At 50.1% G+C, this 19,385-nt stretch overlaps 1 protein-coding gene across 3 annotated transcripts in view; it reads right to left on the reverse strand.

Moving 5' to 3' along the window:
* Positions 1-19,385, reverse strand: part of LOC138537572 (torsin-1A-interacting protein 1-like) — a 731,597-nt gene that overhangs the window by 622,170 nt on the left and 90,042 nt on the right. The window lies entirely within an intron of this gene.

The following is a 19,385-nucleotide window of genomic DNA, read 5'->3' on the forward strand; positions in this document are numbered from 1 at the left end:
AGACAAGGAAGGGAAGACAGAGGGAGGTCAAGACAAATGATCTTACTTGGCCTTGTGTCATTCAGATCGTGCAAGTGCGACAACGCAAAGTTCAGGGGGAAGTGAAAAGGGAGAAGTGCCAGGGAGAGGAAAGGGGGAAGTGCAATCAGGGCAGCATTGTTGGGAGTAAGTGCAGCCTGGCTCTGGAAAGTGCAAGGAGGCAGGGGACTGTAGGTTTACAGTTACAGCCCCTAAATGCGCGGTGGCCGGGAGGCAGTGCAGGGGAGACCGATCATGGAGAAGCCTGGTAACCAATGACCAGACTGAGGGCACCCAAGCAATCAGTCGGCGCAACAGACAGGTAGTTCAGCACGGGAGGGAGAGGGAGAGAAGGCAGAGGAGAAAAGCAATGTCTTGAGCTGCTTTCCGGAACTTTAGGTAGTACGGCTCAAGTTTGAGAGGGGGAGGGAGGCCATTCCAGAGGGCGGCACATGAGATCTACCCCCACCGCCCCACTCTCAGCCTGGAGAAGCGTCAGACCCTCAGAGTAGGAGGTAGCTGAGCAAAGGGCTTGAGAAGGAAGGTATTTTGGAAGAAAGTTGGATGTAGTGCAGGCCCCAGCCCGAGAAAGCCTTGTGGACGATGCAGAGGGTCTTGAGCTTGATCCTTCCAGAACTGGGAGTCAGTGGGGAGAATTCAGTGCTGGAGAGATACAGTCCCTGGGCTTGAGGCCAAGGACAAGCCTTGCAGTCCTGTTCTGGATTAGTTGCAGAGGGCAGCGAGTAGAGGAAGGCAGATTGAGAAAGAGGCTGTTGCAGTAGTCCAGCCTAGCGAGAACCAGGGCTTTGGAGACAGTGAGCTTCTGGGGGAAAGCGAAAAAAGGAAGAATACCTATGAGGAAGTGCAGCAGGTAGTGGGCCTTCCTGACAAGGTCTGATGTGAAGAGAGAAGGAGAGAGGAGCCAAAGAGGACACAAAGGTTTCTTGCCTCACAGGAAGGTGAAGGAAGAGGTCCCAAGGAGGGCAGACAGAGAGAGGGAATGCAGGAGCAGGGGTCCCAATGAGAAGGATCTCCGTTTTACTGGCATTAAGACAGACAGAGATCGTTGGAGGTGCACCAATCCTGAATTGTGGATAGACAGTCAGGAATGAGCGGGAGAGGAGGCAGAGGGGAGACGGAAAGAGCATCATCTGCATTACACTGAAGGTTTGTGGAGAAGGTAGAGCTCAGGTGGGCCAAAGGGTCCAAGTAGACATTGAAGAGCTATGGTGAGAGGATGGAGCACTGGGTAATACCACATGCAGAGAGGTGGTGGAGAGAAAGGACCAAGTTGGATCTGGGAGGGTCGTCAAGGAGGAAGGTCAACCACTGCAGGGCCTGATCCAGGATCCCTCAATTGACCATGTCACAAGCAGAGGAAAGTTCAAGGAGGAGGACAGAAGGAAGGCTGGAATCAGGATTAGTGAGCAGATCTTCACAGGTGTTCACAAGAGCAGTTACCATGCCTCTGGCTGCTCTAAAGCCAGACTGATTGTCGTGGAGACAACCAATAGATTCAATGTGGAGAGTAAGCTGGGAGATGGCCAGGTTTTCCAGGAGTTTGCCCCGGAAAGGAGCGATAGAGATCAAGCGATAGTTTGCCGGAAAGGTAGGATTGGCAGAAGGCTTTTTAAGGAGGGGGTGCACAAGGGAGTGGTGGAGGAGAGAGAGGAAAGGTCAAGTGCTGAAAGAGTGATCGATGAAATCGGCCAAGGATGGAGCAAGGGCGTCATTTTGGTCCTTGATCTTTCTGGACTGGTCTAGAAACATTGTCCGGTGTTGGACAGAAAGGAGAAAGAACAGGACTGCAAGGCTTGTCGTTGGCCTTAAACCCAGGGATCGTATCTTTCCAGCCCTGAAATCTCTTCATTGTCCACAAGCACTTCTGGTGCCTGGGTCCGCAATACCTTCAACTCTCCCTCCCGAAATACCTTCCTACTCGAGCTCTTTGCTCGTCTACCTCCAACTCCCTCAGAGTCAGTTGCTTCTCCAAGCAACGATTTGGTGGTAGATCTCTTTCTTCGTCTGGGGCCTCCTTGCCTCTCTGAAATTCGAGGAGAACCGTTTCGGAAGCACCTCAAGAACTTCCTCTTTGAGATCAGCAGGGGAGAGGAAGAGAAGGCAGAAGCAGTCTGTTTTTGCACTGGACTCCTGTCTACCCTCTGTATTCGGGCCCAGATCCCTGCCCACCCATCTGCATACCCGCATTGCCTGCTGGCAACCTTTACACTAGGGTCTATATCTGCAACCCTACAGTCCCCTTATGTGCACTTATCAGACACCCGTTGTCTGCACTTAATTCTTGCACTTGCCACCTGCTGGCCGCACTACCTTTTATTTTATAACGTGTTCAGCACTTTCCACTCCACCCCTGCCCCTTGCACTTTCCCCCTTCCCTCTCACCTGCATTTGCATGTTCTCAATGTCACTGGGACTAGTAAGATTGTTGTGATGTCCTCCCTTGCCTCGTCGCGCCCTGAAACACTTGTGAATGGGCACAATATAAATAAACTATCATATCTCAAAGGCGGAGGCGGAGGAGAGGGAGAGACGCCAGAGGGGGCCGAGAGGGAGAGGAGAGAGATAGAGGACAAGATGTCCTGAGTTTTAATGGTGAAGTGAGAGACCAGAGCCATACAGAGGACATGGGAGGGAACAGGAGAGGTGGAGACTGCAGTAGGACTGGCCTGCTCATTGCAGATTTTAAAGTGTTCAGCCGAGTTTATAGAGGCCGCAGAGACGAGGGCTTGGATGTGGGCTCTTCTTGGACAGGACAGAGACTGTATTGCCTTTGGAGCAGGCGGCATGCCAGTTTGTCAGAGGATGCCCCCAAAGCCCTCCACTTCCCCTCAGCCACCCTGCACTTTTGTTTCAAGGTGGTGAGGTCAGAGTCATACCAAGAGTTGCACTTGTAAGTAGGCTTTACACAGATTCTCACGACAGGGGCAAGGACGTCCAGAGTGTTGGAGATAGAAAGATGCAGGTTAGAGAGGGCTGTGTCAGAGGGCGAGTCAGTTGCAGGCGTAGAAGGTGCAGAGAAAGTAGAGGCAAAGGCATCCACTGACATACGCTTCATGGGCCCAATAACCAAGAAGGTAGGTGCCAGTGCTGTGGTGATCTTAGCCCAAGGGACAAGGAGCATCAGGTGAGAGGAGAGAAAGTGGTCAGTCCAAGAGAGAAAAGTGGTGAGAGCGTTAGAGAGGAGGATGTCGGAGGAGATGAGAACATCCAAGTTGTGTTGGACCAGAGGCTAGAATGGAAAGAGAAAGTGTCGCAGAGGTTGCGGAAGAGACCAGAGGATGGATTAGAAGCATCCAGGTGGATGTTGAGGTCTCCGAGGAGAAGTTGAGAGGTAGAGGCAAGGAGAGACGAGAAGTCATCCCACTCTTAGATGAAGAGGGCAACCCTGCCAGGTGGCCTGTAGATGGTGACCACAGTCAGAGAGAGGCCAGGAGAGATGGAGAGCCTGCACACCAGGCATTCAAAAGGAGAATTAGGACTGCGTAGGAAGGACAGAAGCAGGGACTCACTACAGAAAGATCAGAGCTACTCCACCTCCGGATTGGTTGGTTCAGAGAGGATCTTGTAGCCATCAGGGAGGAGTGTCAAAACTCGTGACAGAGCTGGCCGTGAACCATGTCTCAGTGAGAGCGAGGACATCCAGGTCAATTTCTTCAAGCAGGTGACAGCTGTCAGAGGAGCGTTTGATAGAGCGAGAGTAGCAACATGGAGCATGTTGCCACATTTGAAAGACTTCTGCAGTGTGGTACAGGCTTGAGGTACACCCAGCGAAAGTGGTAGAGGGGCACGAGGGTGGGCAGAGGTGGTAGCAGGAGGTGGCATAGTAGCCAGAGGGGGAGGAAGGTGCCAAAGAGGCAGCGGAAGAAGGTGGAAGCAGAGGAGACAGAGTTGCTAGTATGAGTAGCAGGAGAAGGAAGGGTTGGAGTCCAGGATTTCCCTCTTGAACTTCTTCCTTCCAGACTTGGTGAGAGGGATAGAAGATAGAGTTGCAGTTATAGAAGATGGGAGAAATGGAAAGCACTACAGAGGGTGCGAGGAGGAAAGTAGGAGGGAGCGAAAGAAAAGGATGGATGCACAGCCCAGTGCTGCACAACGTAGGATGAGAACCAAGAGCCAAGTCTGCCTGTGCCAGAATGGGGCCACCAAGCTCATCCTGCACTGGAACTTGCGCACCATTTGGATCATTCTCCTGGGATCAGAGGAAACATGTACGCGAACAGGTCCGTCCACGGGCATGAGAACACGTTCCCCCCCCCCCCTAGAGTCTGGATGAGCCACCCGGCTGGGCACTGCTGGTTTTCCAGGCTGGCGAATAAGTCCAGAGGTGGAGACCCCCATTTCTTGAAAATTCACCACCCGGGCGACCTTCTGTTTCCATTTGTGCATCTGACTGGCGTCTCTGCTGAGAGCATCCGCCTGAACAGTCTGAGCACCTGGCAAATGGTAAGTGGTAAGTGGTGATATGAATCCTGTGACCAATGACCCAATGCCAGACGACCTGAGCCTCCCAGGACAGGGGCTGTGAGTGCGTGCCGCCATGCTTGCACAGATAAGGCAACAGTGTCAGAATTTGGACCACTGTAGCCTGAATGAGAGGCAGAAAATACTTCAGAGCCCAGTGTACCATTTTAAACTCCAGAATGTTGATGTGCAACGGCACCTCCTTGACGGACCACAAGCCCTGGACCTGAAACTGGTCGAGGTGCACCCGCCAACCCACTAGGGACGCATCCGTCACGATAGTATACTGAAAATCCGGCTCCACTAGGGGCATGCCCCTCACAATGTTGTCGGAGCGAGTTCACCATCGCAGGGCTTCCGCCAAAGCCCAGGAGACGACAACCTTGTCGGATCAGGAACCGAGGCTCTGACCACCTGGGAGCGAGAAACTCATGCACTGGCCTCAAACAGTCGAAAATTCGGAATGAGAGGGACGCAGGACGCCATGGATCCAAGAAGAGACATGTAACCTCAGACCGTGACTGATGTTCCAGCCCCCACAAGGCCGCCCTGGAGATCAGCTTCTGAATTCGGTCGACAGATTGCTTCACTAGGTTCAGCTGCGTATGAAAACGAGGAAAACCAAGTTCCTGGATGGCGTCAGACAAGATTTTGCAAAGTTGACCACAAAGCCCAGCCGCTGTAGCAGGAGCATTGATGCATGGAGAGACTCCAACATCCTTTGAGGAGTCACTACTCTGACCTACCAGTGTCCCAGGTACGGATAAACATGATGCCCCTCCCTGCGGAGGAAGGCAGTCACCAGAGCCAGGCACTTGGTGAACGTCCTGGGAGCCGACTTGAGGCCAAACGGGAGAATCCGAAACTGGAAAGGATGGTCGCTGATCACGAACCGTAGGAACTTGCAATGTTTGGGAAGCATCGGGATGTGAACATAAGCGTCTTCGAGATCCAACGATGCCAAGAATTCTCCTGGCTGGACAGAGCGTATGACATCCTGCAACGTTAGCATCTGGAATTTCTAGCATTGCAGATTCCTGTTCAATGGCCGAAGGTCCAGAATAGGGCACCACTTTCCATCTGGTTTTTTGATCACAAAATACCGGGACTACACCCCCTGTCCATGTTCCGACACTGGGACTGGTTCTATCGCCCCTTTTGCCAACATTAGACGCACCTCTTGCCGCAAGATTGGTAGATGCGGCTGCAACACCTTCTCTGGTGGAATAGGGAGTTGCGGACGCCAAAACTCAGTGGCCGTATTGTACTGCATCCAGCACCCAATGGTCCGTTGTAATCAAAAGTCACTCGTCGACATGGAGCGCCACTCTGCCCCCCCCCCCAGTGGACTGCCTATATGGCAGTCATTGCTGAGGCTTGGACTGCCGGTTCTCTACCAACTGAGGCTGCAGGACGCCTCTTCCGCTGCGCTTGAACGTCCATGTTAGTCTGCACGGACACTGAAAGAACGTCAGAAACCTTGGGAGGAATAACTGGGGCGACCGTAGCCCTTGTCGCAGGAGCCTGCAAATCTGGCATTCCCAGAGGCTCCTCGAAATGCACGAAAGGGGCGAAAAAGAGCATCCACTCTGCAGCCTTCCCAGTGATCTCATCATATCAGAGTCCTCCTTCATCCCTTTCAATGCATCAATTTTCTCTGCAAACAGCCGCTCACCTTCACATAACATGTCCACCACTTTGTGCTGGACCACAGGCCAAAAATCAGTACAGTGCAGCCAAGCTTGCCCCTGGAGAACAACTCTATTGTTGATCTGTTTGAACCCAGATTCTGCCAGGTCCACTGCAATATTAATGCTGTGGATGGAGGCTTCCTCCCGCTCTCGAACCAGCAGCATTGCCTCCTTCCGTTGTAGCTCAAGCAGATGATCCAAGAGTGGAGCCAACTGGTGCCTGTCGTAGCGAGCTTGACCGTCATAGCCCCCACCGTAAGCACCTTTTTGCCGAACGCATCCTGCTTACGGCCCTCATTGTCCGGGGCGTCAAACACTTATGCCAACTAGGCACCTTTCGACTAGCTGACACCACCGACTCGAGTGAGTGTCGACGTGAGGCACTTGGGCCAAGACACTGGCGCTTTAAACTTTTTCTCCAAGCAGCCTTTCACCAGAGGCTCCAAGAAAGGATGGCGCATCATGCGCAGACCTTCCTGCCACACGTGGTCCAATATGGGGACAGAGAAGACCACCTTCCGCCTCTTCCCCGTGTGATAAAATAAACAGTTGCTCCTCTTCCTGCGTAATGCCAAACTCTTGACAAGCCTTTGCCATTGCATGAAAGGCGCCGACATCTACCGGCGGAGATGGCGGAGCTGGGCTACTCAGGCGATCCACTTTTGGGTCGGTATCCCAGGTATCCGCCCGCCTGGGCGACGACGTTGCCAGAGTTTCATGTGGAACAATATCTGGATCAGAATCCACTAGCTCCCCTTCTGGATGGCCCCGGGGAGGGGTGAAACCTACCGGAGACGGAACCAGCGGCCAAACCATAGGCAACTTCGGCCAGGAGGACGTGGAGAGGGGCACCCACGCCCTCCTGTCACGGCACAACCCTCACATCCTGCTCCACAGGACACCGGGCTTGGAGGTACTAGGAGCCGTGCATCCAACTGTCCCAAAAGCGACTGCAGCGTGTTCAGCACCTGCATGGACAAGAACGCGTGTGGATTCACCAATGGATACTGAGGCGCGACAGCCCCTAGGCCTCCAGACGTGGATGGCCCTGCCGGCTGCAGATCCAACGCAGACAGATCGAAAAATGGATGACTCCTCTTCTGGACTCGAGTCCAAGTCATATGTAGTGGGGTCTTGCTGAAGTATCTGCAACGGGAGTAAAGGCCCAAAGCATGACCCAGACTGCCACGGCACCTCCGAAGTCAACGGACCACCTTCAGGCCCCAGCGGAGCCGAGGACTTCAACAGCTGCCCACCTGCCGCTGCGGTCGTCGACTAGGTATCCAGCCCGGTCAACGATGGTGCTGTTGTCACAATGGCAGACGAAGGAATAGAAGGCAGCACAACCACAGTCGGAGGGAGTTCCGTAGACCAACCCCTCGGCGACGGGACCGAGGCCGCCACTGGCTTGGCCTTCTCCGGCAAAGCGGGCCGCTTGGACGTGGAGCTGTATCGATGCTTCAAGACTCACGGCCTGAAGAACGGTGGCGGTCTTTCTACAACTAGCGCGTCGAAGAGGACACTCGTGACTTAGACTTCTCCTTATTAGCTGCTGAGGACTTGCGCGACAGCGCCGCCGACTTCTCCTGCCTGGCACTCACTTCCCTCAACTTTTCAGCCCTTGGCGCCTTGTCCTGAGAGGGGCTCCCTCCCCACCCCCCCCCCCGACCCTCTACTCTGATGCACCGACCTGGTTCCAGATGACTCGCCGCCTTTCACCACCTCCGACGCTGGCACTGCTTCTTAGAGGGGGTGGGAGGGTTCCGCCGACCTCGCCCTCGGGTGCGAAGACCACACCTTCTCTGCCGTAGTAGAGGGTTTGCCCCTGCGGGCCAAACCAACTTCCGAACCCGGGTAAGCACTCTCGTTCAGCCAGCAAATCAACCGGCTGTTGCAGTCCTTTAGCTTTTTCAGGGAGAAGCCTTGACAAATCTCACAGTTGTCCGCGGAATGATGGGATACAAGCAATACAGACAGCCCGCATGCATATCCCCTTCATAGACGTTCTTGAGGCCGCAGGTCTCACACAGCCAAAATAACAATTTCTTCGGGCCCACTGATGACATGATGGGCCTGAAAATACACAGCGAAAGCACGTGTAGAACACGAAGAGCAATTTTCTCAACACGAGGTGATACCAACAGTTGGGATACGGTTGAAATCTGAAGGGAAACCGCGGGGTGGGGCCATTTATACTAGCCGTCCTATTGGTGCAGCCTAAAGCACCCAAAAAGACGTTGATAGGCCACTCAGTGTCAAAGTTTTCCAAAGGGAAAACGCCATGTTAAAGTTACCGAGGTTTTCCAAGCCCGACAAGAAATATTCACAGCATGTGAATCCATTAAAGATCCAATGCTGGAGAAGTCAGGCTTATCATAGGAGGAACATGTGCTGAACCAAGTAAGTACAACAGTCCAAAGAAACACTTACACATATTTTACACAAGGAAGGTGGATAAATACTTTGTTCAATTTACCAACACACTCAGGAATTTCTAATACTTTTCAAAGGCTCTTGCTTCAATTGTAGTTGCTTGTGGTACAATTGTCACAGAGTTTGACACTTATGACAGATCTACCGTATTAGCAGTACAACCGCGCACTCGCGTTAAGACAAACATATACAGTAATTGTATTTAGTTAGCAAAGCCACATAAAGTCTTTTAGGAAGGGAAAAGGTTTCTTAATCACACAGCAGCAGAGCTTAATGTTCTAGAGACACTTTTCGGACAAACTAACACTTAAGTCCAATCACTAACTATACGAAAAAGTCAGTGTAGGATTGGATTAAGTCTTAAGAAGCAGCAGAACAGCAAAGGTTCCTCAGGATACCTTTAGTCTCTAGGAAAAGTTTCTTGGTAATTCAACGCAATGAGGGGGAACCTGCAAAAAGACTCCCTAAGTGGACACAAGCGGGCAAGAGATAGGGTGCACACCTCTTCACACACTCCAGTCACTCTGGAGTGACTATCGGTTCAAGGTTAAGTTATACCTTTCACCCCACAGTACCTTAGGTTAGAAGAAATGTTCGGAGCTGGATTCTCCTCTGTGCAGCAGCAACGGGCCCAGTCTCCTGGTTCCTCTGGTGACGAAAAGAAGGACTCTGAATGGGATGGTTCAGCAGCAGTTTTGAGAAAGGACCCATGGCACATTTTTTCGGTCTCCTTAGTCAGTGTGCCGTTTTGGCCCCTTTTTCTAAGCACCAATATAGGACGTTATTCGCCCGGTCGACCTTATTCGATTCTGGAGTTCTGCATTCTGGTGAGAGGACTTGGCTGAGTCAGATAGTGCCTCTGGAGGTTCAACTGGAGCTCAGCAATTTGGCCTTGCAAAGACATTGCACTGCAAATGGGTCGAGGTCTCCTGGTAAAAGTGGTCTGCAGCTCTAGAAAGGCACAGCACACCTTGGGAGATGGCTCAATTTGTAGTTTGTCTCAGGACTGGTTGGTCCCACCAGCCAAAGGGAAGGAGTCCTCTTCGGAGCTCCTCTGTCAACTAGAAAATAGGGTCAGGGGTTGCTTCAGTGATTGGAAGGGTCTGCAGTCATCTCTTGTCATCTTCAGCTTCGGTTACTTCAGTTCCAGTGGTCGACTTGCCTTTCACCTCAAGAACCTCACCTTTTATTCAGTTTTCCCACACACTCCTCTGAAAAGTCTCAGCATTTTATAGAAAGGGGCGGATGGCTGTCCAATCTGGATAGCAAATCTTTCCCCCCCCTCCCCAGAACCCCCCTGCGCCGCCCCAGTGCAACTTGTTCCATTCAGGCACTCAGGCAGACAAAGGGCAGGGGAGTGAATAACTCCTCCCCACTTCAAACCTGCCTGGACACACTGGAGCCTAGGCTGGGACACAAGGTTTCCCACCAAAGGCAAACACACACACAGACCTCCACCTCACAGAATGGTAGAAGGGTTAACAAAGGGCAACCACGACAGAAATGGTGAAAAAAGAAAAGGAGACAGGAGCCACCATGTTAGAGCATAGGTGACCCTATTGTGCACAACCGAGGCTGAACACAGTCAGCGGTAGAAAAATAACAATAGTTGGTAGAACGCATTCACTGCCATTCACTGCCAGCAGCCATAACTACAGGGTTGTCTATGTGACTAAAAGGTCACATGAGCAGAGAATGGTGTTACTCTGTGTTACTATGTATCCCCTTAACTACCACTAAGGTGGGCTGTGCTAATATCTCATAGTAGAACGTTTTTAGGAAGGCCACAAAGTAGCCCTCTATGCTTAAGATCTGTAGTTAGTAAGGCTATGGAAAGAATCTAAAATGAGGAACCCAAAGGGTTCCCAGCAAAAGTGCACATAAGCTGCTATGTGCTGCAATAAAAAAAAAAAAAAAAAAAAAAAAAAGATTGAGGGTTGGAGGTAAGCAGACTCCACCGTAAAAACACAGAACAGAGTTCCAAAAGGCTGAGCAAACAAAAATGAATGAGTGAGGGGGGGGGGGGAAGGATACCCTCATTCAGGCTAGAAAAAAAAGGTACAGAAGTCCAGCAAAAAGTGCAGGGGGGGTCTCACACAACATTGATAATCTCGCAAACAACTGCATCCCAAAATGTTACATACCTGTGCATCAGGAATTAAATGTGATTTCATGTAGTGGGCATAAAAAAATAAACATACTGGCGTTGTAATGTCCATGCTTCCCTACTGTTGCTACAGCCTGACAATCTGGGCACTATGACATGTTTATGACATACCGGTAATGCAGATAAAAGCAACACAAACCAGTAATTTGCTTTGCAATCATTTTACCTCAAACTAATGGTAGAACATTAAAGTATTGAAAACACTGAAGTGTGGTACAACCATAGCACAGATGCCACTACAAAAGAGTCCTCTGCTACAAATGTGTCCTCTGCATCTTTGGCAATGAGGATTGCCTACCCATCAATATGAACCTCTTGACATCATTTGAAACTGGGCCCATCTCCTCCCTTTATTATAGATTTCACTGAAACCAGGAGGTACACATTTCAAGTTGCAAGCTACTAGTCAGGCTTTAATGGCCCCTCACCATCTCAGTTCTCCACATGCGCACAACACAATTTCTTAATCGCCAAAAGTCTATTTTTATAGGCCCAATTAAAATCAGAATATGGCTTCATGAGATCGAGATGGTAGAACGTGTTCATTTAGCAGGTGAAAATGGAAGATTATTAGATCTCCCTACCTCTTGGGTTCCTCACGAATAGATTGCCCCATATGTTCAAGCTTACACAGAATTTCCAGGATGGTATAAGATGCATGAAGTTACCAAAAAATACCCAAAGGTTTAAGAGGGGCCAGACACTATATGGAATTTCAACCTGGACAGTGAATCACCACTTGAAAAATCAACCCTTCTATTTCTCTTCACTTTACAGCCTTCCAATTCTGAATGAGGTTTGCCCATACAGATCTTCGTATCTCAAACCTTAATCAAATGAGGAATTGAAACAGTGCACATTTGATCTTGGAAAACTGAACATAAAATGTGTAACGCTGAAATCAACTCCCCAATGCACCCCACAGAGCGTTATGCCTATGCCGCTGTACAGGCAACGCTAGTCTCTTTGGATACCGCTCACCATCCAAAACACAAATACTGTTCGCCAGGTGATCCTCTTGGGGAAGTGAATGTCTTCTCTGTAGTGCCTCTCTTCAGGAATTCTCAATAATTACAGCAAATTATTAGCACAAAGGTAGGTTATTCTGTTTTTCAACACACCGATGTGAGACACCCCATAGTGGGAAACCAATGCTTTCTTGCATGGTTCTTGCCATAAGTGTCCAATGCTTTCTTGCATGCTTCTGGATTCATGGTCCAATGGGCATCCTCATAGCTTAACACATTTTACACTGTGGTAGGCTGAGCAATGACACACATGTAAGAGTAGAAACAGAAAAGGTCTTTATTTGCAGTTTCAGTAAAGTAATGGGTGGAATCAAACACCTATTGATAATAAGGGGTTTCTCAAAAAACAAAATTGTGGCCGTTTCTCATTCATGACTCGAGTTTATAGTTTTGGGGTGGAAAATGCCTCGCGAGCCCTACTCTAAGCGGCATTTTCCTGCCTAAAGCAAAAACGAAGGGTCTGTACAGTGTCAAGATGTCCAGATCAAAATGTTGTGTCCAAAAAAGCTATTCTCTTAAGGAGATGGAGTTTTCCATAGGCTTCTCTGGTCAACAAAACAACTGGGTTGTTTATTCTTAATTTTGTAGGATACCTGGTGTACTCCCCTGCCAGGTATTTTATCCTATTTAATGTAATTGCAACAGTCTTTGGCTACACCCGATGTAGCCTCATATCAGGACTATGATTTATTTTACACACTGTCCAACTTGACTTAGCCTGGTATACTCACCTGCCAGGGCTTGCTTATATGCTTCGCTGGATACACTTGCAAACAAGAATCTCCCTGGTATACTCTCCTGCCAGGGCTTTTTAATGTGCTACCCTTAAAACACTTGTAAACTTTTATCTGCCTGGTATACTCTCCTAAAAGGGCTTTCTCGTGTGCTGTATTTAACAGACTTGCAAAATACCGGATATTCATTCCATTATTTCTCTTTTGGAAATATGGAGTATTACATTTGGTCTTATATGCTTCATTTATGCTCATTTGCTTTCGGTTGGGTCGCTGAAGTGCCCCAGATTCCCTTTTGTGCACTTACCAGCTTTCTGTGGCATGCTTCAGTTCTCCCGCAACAAGCCTGCAATGGTTCTTCGACATCCTGTTCCTTCTCCCAGGGTTCGCGACATTGCTTTGTGGCTACCGTGTCTCTCGCGATTCCTGCTTGACTGCAAGGTGCTTCTCCATTCTCGAGCGGCACCTGGGCTGCTCTCCAGTACCCGTGTACGCAGGAAGTCTTCCCTTCTCTTACCCTCAGTGCGTCCTTGTGGCAGACCGGCTTTAGCAGTCTTCATGCTTTGGCCCTCGCTGTGAGCTGTAACAGTGATCCTCAGCCAATACCAAGAGGACAGGATTCTCTCAGCCAGCATCTACCTCCCGTCAGCTAGTTTTTTTAAATGTCCCACACCAATTGTTCACTCGCAACCACTAGAGCGCATGTTGCGCTTTTTGTCTTTATCGATCTTCATTACTCCCATCAGCTTGCTCGTCACAGTACTTTTATATTCATGGAAAGGAAAGTCAGTTCTTGGGGACTTCTATACAGAGCATGGGAAGTTATTCTTAGTAGCTTGTATGGGTGGGTGAAGGGAAGTATGACAATATGCCATTAAGGCATGGGGACTGTAGAGGTATCCCTAAAAGAAAAAGGGGGATAGCAGGTCTCCCCCGATGGGTCACTCCCTTGAGGATTGTCTCCCCCCCCCCTTTCCATGTAATCCTCCCTCATACAACTGCCCCCAGGGTCAGATCAGGTAGTGGCTGCCATCCCCAGGCCACATGGGGAGAGGTCACTGCTGAGAAAAGAGTGATGCCACCATCGGATTCATCACAGGATCCTCTAGCAAAACAGTAAAGGATGGGATCAAGAGTGATGTTTTCCCAATGAGGTTATACAACAGTATTCAAAAATCGTAAAGTTCCAAAGGCCTAGATTTATGAGTCCTTGCACCTCTCGGGACGCCCTAATCTAAAGAACCTTTCAAAATGAAGTGTCTGAGAAGAAGGTCAACCTACTCTTTACAAGTATTTAGCCTCCTGGCTTCCCTATGCCAACACCACAAATGTTCCAAAACCTCGCCAACACAAGAGTTCTGTATTTTTTTATTGGCATTAAGAACCATTAATGGGAAGGATCCTTCTGTAGCTATTCAAAATTTTGAGTTCTCCTTCTGCCGCTCTGTTCAGGATCTTCATGCCTAGTCACCTGGGGCTGTGTTCTGTTTTTTCAACAGGTACATCGGGCTACTCGTGAACATTGGTTGCATTCAATCAAGTGTGCAATAGAGACCTTGATTAAGGGCAGATTAATACAACCTCCATCCTAATTAATCAAATTCTAGCAAATTCCTTACATATTACACTATGAAAGGAACATTCCATCTTCCAAATTTTGTCGAAGTATATGTTACTGAATTACATTGTGGGTAACAATTTCTTTTTATAACCTGTTCAAGATCTGTATTGCAGTACACACCATATGAACAACCCTTTGATGGGATTGTTGTTAACCCCACAGAGCCGATGTACACTTGCCCAGGGTAACAATAGCTCTTTCCAGGGCCATATACGAGTATTATGCCATATACCTGAGCTATTAGAGAAGTGTCCAGATCAGTTAGGACCAGTCCCCACAGCCCTGCAATCTTTGTATGGCAAAGTTTATACCTCCCAGTACTCCACGCCTACTTGTCCCTCCCGGATCAATCGCAACAGCAATTACATTAAATTAGTAAAATCTTAGTATTGTGATGGTTATATTTAAAAACAGAGTAATTTGGGTAAAATGATCATCTTAAGAGATACTCTTGTCCACATGGAGACTGGCAGTACAACCCATTTCTCAATTTCGTATTCAACTGAGGTAAGTACAGGAAGATAATTAGTAGCATACAGTCTGAATGCTTCCCTAGAAACCATAACCCAGAGATATCTAGCTTCCCTCAGCACTGCAACCTACCTTCTCAGTCATTCGGCAGATGAGGCATGTGTCAGAGGAAGCCTTTGCTGCTACTTTCTCTGCTTCTCCTACGCCTGCCTCAAACTCTGACACAGCCCTTTCTAACATGCATCTTTCCATCTCCAACACTCTGGATGTCCTTGCTCCTCTCATGAGGATCCGTCTGAAGCCTACCTCCAAGTGCAATTCTTGGTATGACTCCGACCTTGCCACCCTGAAACGCAAGTGTAAGGTGGCTGAGAGGAAGTGGAGGGCATCAGGTGCATCGTCTGACAAACTGGCCTGCTTCAAAGGCATTACAGACTGTCCAGGCCAAGAATAGAGCCCACATCCAAGCATACGTCTGAGCAGCCTCTAGCTGGCAAGACCTTCTGTAGTCTCCACCTCGCCCGTTGCCTCCCAGGCCCTCTGTATGGCTCTGGCCCCTCACTTCACCACTCAGAATATCTCTCCCCCTCCCTCCCTTCCTCTGGTCGCCTCTCACTCTGCTCCTCCTTTCTCCTCTCTCTCCGACCACACCCGACAATGTTTCTAGACTAATCCGATCTATGAAAGTGCCATCCAAATAGGTGCTCCACTGCTCCTCCAGATTCATTAAGGACACCATTCACACCCTTGCTCCAGCCTTGGCCAATTTCTGCAATTACTTTTTTGCCACAAGAACTTTCCCCTCTCTCCTCAAGCATTGCCTGCTGAAAAAGCCTTCTGCCGATCCTTCCTGTCTGCCAAATGACCGCCCGATAGCTATCGCTCCCTTCCTGGGCAAACTCTTGGAAAAGCTGCCCTTATCCTAGCTTACTCCACAAACTGATTCTGTTGGTTGTCTCCATGACCATCAGTCTGGCTTCAGAGCAACCCGAGTCACGGAAACTGATCTCCTGAACACCCGTGAAGATCTGCTTACTAATCTCGATTCTAGCCTTCCTTCTGTCCTCATCCTTCCTCTGCTTTTGATACGGTTAATCATGGCATCCTGATCAATCGTCTCCATGAAAACCTGGGCATCACGGATCAGGCCCTGGCGTGGTTGACCACCTTCCTCCTGGACTGACCCTCCCAGGTCCAACGTGGGTCCCTTCTCTCTGCCACCTCTATGCACGTGTGATGTTCCCTCGGGGTCTTGGCTCTCACCCAGTCTTTTCAATGTCTACTCGGCTCCTTTGGCTCACCTCATCTCTACCTTCTCAAACTTTCAGTGTTATGCGGATTCAGGCTCCCCTCTCGCTCATTCCCGACTGTCTATCCACGATTCCGGAGTGGCATGCCTCCAACGATTTTTGTCTTAATGCTAGTAAGACAGAGATCCCCCCTCATTGGGACCCCTGCTACCGCTTTCCCTCGCTCACTCTGGCTGCCCTCCTTGGGCCCTCTTCCTTCACCTTCCCCATCAGGCAAAAAACCTTGGTGTCATCTTCGACTCCACTCTCTCCTCACATCACAGACCATGCCAAGAAGGCCCACTACCAGCTGCACCTCCTCAAAGGTATTCTTCCTTTTCTCACTTTCCCCCAGAAGCTCACCATCTCCAGAGCCCTGGTTCTCATTAGGCGGAACTACAACAGCTTCTTTCTCATCTGCCTTCATCAACTCTCCGCCCTTTGCAACTAATCCAGAACAGGCCTGCAAGACTTGGCCTTGGCCTCAAGCCCAGGGACCGCATCTCTCCAGCCCTGAAATCTCTCCACTGACTGCAAGGATCAAGTTGAAGACCCTCTGTATCGTCCACAAGACGATCTGGGGCCGGTGCCCACACCACATCCAACTCTTTTCCTAAATACCTTCCTTCGAGCCCTTCGCTCTGCCAACTCCAACTCTTTGAGGGTCTCTCTCTCGCTCTTCCCCCACCACCACAAACTTGGAGGCTGTAACCATACAGTTCCCTGCCTCCTTGCACTTACCCAGAACAATGCTGCACTGATTGCACCCCCACCCCCCATTTTCTCCCCCCCCTGGCACTCCCCACCCCTCCCCTCTATCCCTCCCTCCAGTACTTTGCACTGTTGCACTTGCACAATGGGAATGACATGAGGCCTAGTAAGATAATTTGTTTTGGCCTCCCTCGGTCCTCCCTCTCTGGTCTCATCACACCAAGAAACACTTTTGTACAGGCGCGTTATAAATGACTTGTCATTTTGTCACCGATGACCTTGTGCCTTCAGAAAATTATTAGTTGTGCTGATTTTGCCAGAACCTTCTGGCAGCAGAGTGCTTTGCTGACGCTCCATTTGTGTAGAAGAACAAGTTACTTTCTTACCTGGTAACGTTCTTTCGATGGGATGGTCCGACGACGTATTCCATATCTATGACATGTAATCACCACAGCTGTGCTGCTTCAGAAACTTTTTCGGCGTCTGCGTCCTGCGCCGTCGTCGAGGACCTCCTCCGACGTCATCCGATGTGATAAGTAGGACGCACGACGCCCATAGCCTCAGTTGTAGTTTTTTCCCCCAGAACGTGTGACATAAGTCAACTGCCAGTTAGACACAAAGCCTTGCGGAACGTAAGCTGCAATCGCAAAAGAAATTCTGCAGCGGGGAAGGCAGGGCGGGAGCGATATGGAATACGTCGTTGGACCATCCCATCGAAAGAACGTTACCAGGTAAGAAAGTAACTTGTTCTTCGAGGGGGATTGGGTCCTCCGACGTATTCCATATCTATGACAGACTCCCAAAGCAGTACCAAAGCAAGGAGGAGGGAAAGAATTTAGAATCAAAATTTAGAATAGCCAATCAAATAGCAGAGCAAAGGACCGCCTTGCCAAAGGCCAGATCCTGTGCTCGGATGGAATCGAGGGAATAGTGACGTACAAATGTATGTACTGAAGCCCAGGTGGCTGCCTCACATATGTTGCGAATAGGAACACCCCTCTGCAGGGCAGTAGACGCAGCCATACCCCTGGTAGAATGGGCCCGCAAGCCAGCCGGTGGGTCCTTACCCGCCAAGCGGTAGCACTCCGAGATGGCCAAAATAATCCAGCGAGACAAAGTCTGTTTCATCACAGCTTGCCCCAAACGCTTCCCAACGTAACCAATAAAGAGTTGATCATCCACTCTGACCCGGGACATGCGTGAAACATAAAAGCTTAAAGCTCTCCTAGGATCAAGCCTATGGAGCCTCTCCTCTTCCTTACCAGGATGCGGAGGAGGATAGAAGGCCGGAAGAACAACCTTCTGGGCCAAATGAAATTCAGTCACTACCATCGGAAGAAAAGAAGGACGAACTCTAAGGACAACCCTGTCCTTGTGAAATACAGTGAAGGGAGGCTTAACTGAAAGTGCCTGTAACTCACTCACTCTGCGAGCGGAAGTAACCGCAACTAAAAACACAGTTTTCAGAGTTAACAACCTCAAAGGGCAAGAATGTAAAGGCTCAAACGGAGCACCCATAAGAAACTTAAGAACAAGGTTTAAATCCCAACCGGGCACCAGGAAAGGTGACGGAGGGAACACATTAGTGAGCCCTTTCAGGAACTGTGAAATCAAAGGGATTTTAAAGTAAGAACATTCTTCAGACGAGCGCTTAAAGATGGACAGCGCCGCCAGGTAACCCTTAACGATACCCACTTGCAAGCCCCTGTGGGCCAAAGAAAGTAAAAAGGACAGAACCATGGGGATGTCACATGCAAAAGGATCCACATTCTGAACTCTGCACCAGTCGCAGAACTTACGCCAACGGCAACGGTACAGAGACTTTGTTGCTGGCCTTCGGGCCGAAAGCAACACCTCCATCACGTCCTCAGGGAGGTCCCAAACCTTATACCTCAACCTTTCAGAAGCCAAGCGTGAAGGTTGAGGGATCTGACCTCTGGATGGAGAACCTGACCCCCCGCTCCCGTGAGAGCAGATCGTCTCGGTAGGGAAGACGACGTGGAGGGCAGATGGATAAGTCGAGAAGGTCCGGGTACCACGTCCTCCGAGCCCACGCCGGGGCAATGAGGATCATCCGGGAACCGAACTTCCGTAACCTCCGCAGCACTTGCGGGATGACGGGGACTGGAGGAAACGCGTACAGCAGCGGGAATGACCACTCCACCACGAACGCGTCTCCTAAGGCTCCTTTTGGAGGAAATTCCCACAAGCAAAACCTTTCGCACTTCCGGTTGACACTGGAGGCGAAGAGATCCACTTGAGGGGTCCCCCAAAGGGCGAAGATCTCCAGGAGAATCTCCTGAGCCAACTCCCACTCGTGAGAGATCGCGCTCTGCCTGCTCAGAGCGTCCGCCGTCACGTTTTCGGCTCCGGCCAGATGAACTGCCGAGATCGAAACTTCCTGCTGGATGGCCCAGAACTCGAGCTGCATCGCCTCCCTGCACAGAGGAAGTGACCCTGCCCCCCCCCCTTTTTGTTGAGGTAGTGCATGGCCACTGTGTTGTCCGTCAGGATCAGGACATTCTTCGCACAGACGGCAGAAAAGCCTTCAGGGCTAGCCTGACGGCCCTCAGCTCCAACAGATTGATATGGAGTCTGGACTCCGACGGAGACCAACGACCGCTGACTGTCAGCCCGTTGGCATGAGCTCCCCATCCCGTGAGGGATGCATCCGTCACGATCGTCACCTCCGGCCAGGGAAGCCAAAATGGAGCCCCCTTCATCAAGTTGCCTTCGACGG

This window comes from Ambystoma mexicanum, chromosome 1q (genome assembly GCF_040938575.1).
Source record: "Ambystoma mexicanum isolate Mex_15411 chromosome 1q, UKY_AmexF1_1, whole genome shotgun sequence".
NCBI classification, from domain to species: domain Eukaryota; kingdom Metazoa; phylum Chordata; class Amphibia; order Caudata; family Ambystomatidae; genus Ambystoma; species Ambystoma mexicanum.